This window comes from Pseudomyrmex gracilis, unplaced genomic scaffold (assembly GCF_002006095.1).
Source record: "Pseudomyrmex gracilis isolate BER0280 unplaced genomic scaffold, ASM200609v1 scaffold_3, whole genome shotgun sequence".
In the NCBI taxonomy this organism is placed as follows: domain Eukaryota; kingdom Metazoa; phylum Arthropoda; class Insecta; order Hymenoptera; family Formicidae; genus Pseudomyrmex; species Pseudomyrmex gracilis.
This window is the reverse complement of record NW_018020587.1, coordinates 1,446,530-1,449,093: the sequence shown is the minus strand read 5'-3', so window position 1 is coordinate 1,449,093 and position 2,564 is coordinate 1,446,530.

The following is a 2,564-nucleotide window of genomic DNA, read 5'->3' as shown; positions in this document are numbered from 1 at the left end:
ATGCGCGCAACTGTTCTGTGCACACGCTATCAATAACATGTTTCTATTTTCTATTTTTCTATCGTTGTTTAATCGTTGTACGTTTTCAAATGTTATCTGACATTTTGTGCGATTAGTCACTTGAGAAAAATTTTGATTGTTTTTCGAATATCAAACTGCGAAATTTCTCTTCCTTGATGAGAAGAAAAATTTGTATATCGCTGTATTATTCGTTGTTTTAATCGCGCGCGCGCGCACGTTAGGAAACAATGTTTCGCGATATTTATTAATCGCGTTCGTTAATTGTGTGTTGACTGACGATAATTCCGATGCATGCAAAACAACCGATATTTCAGAGAAACGATAAAACGCCGGCCTTTTTCCGTCGGCAGACTCCGCAATGATGATGGTCTCCTGTTAGCGTGGATATCACTTTTCATTTTTTTCATATCTCATCATCGGGTTTCTGTAGTTTGTGGAATGAGAAGTAGGCAGAATGAATAGCCGTTTTTACGATCCCACGGAGAACCCTCATCAAGAGATCTTATTTCTCTCACTCGACGACAAGATGTGAATGAAGAAGAATTGTCGTCACGCGGTGCTAATTTGAAAAAAGTTTAGCAACAAGATCCGTGTGCATTCTCGAGGAAAGTGACACGAACGATATAACTTAATTTTTTATATTTATGTTTACAAATTCTTATACCATTTTTACGTTTACATTCGGCGAGTAATAAACGGGAGAAATGAAGTAGACGCGTATGGTTTTACAACACGTGAAATTATTGGTACGCGCTCTTCGTCGAGCTGCACCCTTCCGCGAAGGGCTGCAACCCTGATCTGTCGTGTATCGCAAATCGCTCTCCAGCTTTCGTTTAGGTCCCTTACGTAACAATCTTCGTCGCATTCCCTTCCCGTTCGCGGCCGGGAAATAGCTTCGGATCGAGATACGTTCCTGATGAAAGGTGTATCGCGATAAGGTGAACTTGCGCGCGTCGTCTTTGGCCGTCATTTTCGTCGGGTTTGGGGAATTATCTTGGTGATATCTTTCCGCGAACGACCGCTGCGCTTTAGTTCCTCGTGATAATGCGTTCCTGCTTCTCCATGTTTCGTGGATTACATCGACGGCACCGTGTACAGGAAGAAACGGTGTTGTAACAACACGAGGCGCCGATTAACATGCAAAACGACAAGCCTGTATTCGCGATGGAACGTATAAATTATGCGCGCGATATCGAATAACATATCGGCATCATAAAAGCGATATACATATTATATCGAGGGGAGGGCGAGAGGAGAAGAGAACGACGACGCGTCGCGAGGCGCAAAGAGCCGAGAAATGTGACGGGGGGAAAAAGCGCATCGATGCCATATTACATGCGCAGTGTAAACAACTCTATTACATCGACGTAGCAGGAGAATAAACAGGCCGAGGAGGTGCTAAGGCGGGAAACCGCGAACCAGAGACGCATATTATCGCGAAACGAGGAGGTAATCCGCTGCTCCGTCGTCTTTCATTGTGTATGCGTAGTAAAGATCGCTAAATTGTCTAGCACTAGAACGGTTTAACGACGATATCGCGCGATTCTGCAAAATACAAGCAAGTGCGGCACACTTCATACGTAATAACTTCTAGTAATGTTAAAATAACGTTAACATTGTTAACATTCCAAGCGATTATAATGTATTTAAATTGGCGATACTTAAAAATTGAATTTTTCTGTGAATACAATTGTGTGACAGAAAATATTAAATGTACATCTAAAGTCTCGGTCTTGCAATTTTTCTTACGAAGAAACGAGTCGAGTGAAGTATGTAATTGCTAGTAATTTAGCGTGTGCGAGGTTGTGATAAGTGTTGGAGGATGTTCAGAAACGTGCAAAACGCAAGCTCGGTTAACGAAGGCCGATACAAGATAGAGATTCATATCTCTCATATGTTACAAGATAGGAGAGTAGAATGCGCAGGAGTTATAGTTATGACGCAGCGTCATATTTTCATGGCACGTGTGTTATCCTCCTAAGCAAGATCCCCCCGTTCGCTATCCGTTGTCTGTCTTCATTAGAAACGAGTCGCGCATGAGGAAACAAGATAATTGTTCGTCGAATATCATAAAAAATATTTGTTTTTGTATCAATTTCTTTTTTTTTTTTAACAATCTATATGCATTTGTGAATTAAAAAAAATAATTGTTTTGTAAGAGCAATATGACAATACAACACTTGCATATTTCAAAACTAACACGAAGCAGATGAACGTATTTTTTTTCACGCACGTAACAATGAGAATTATATAACTACTCATTTTAAATGTTCTATCCGTCATCTACCTTTAAACTATGATAGGATCCTGATCAGCAGGACTCTGTATATATTTTACGAATTTTCCACAAAAAATTGTGTAAAAAATTCAAAGCTGCGAAAAATTCGTAAAACGTGACCATATTGACCAGAACTTTATCATAGTTCAAAGATATAGATACGTATATATGTATACAGGGTGTTTCAGAACTATGGGATCAAACTTCTAGGGGTTATTCAGTGCAACAGTAGAAAACATTTGAGTATAGGGACCCATGTCCGGAA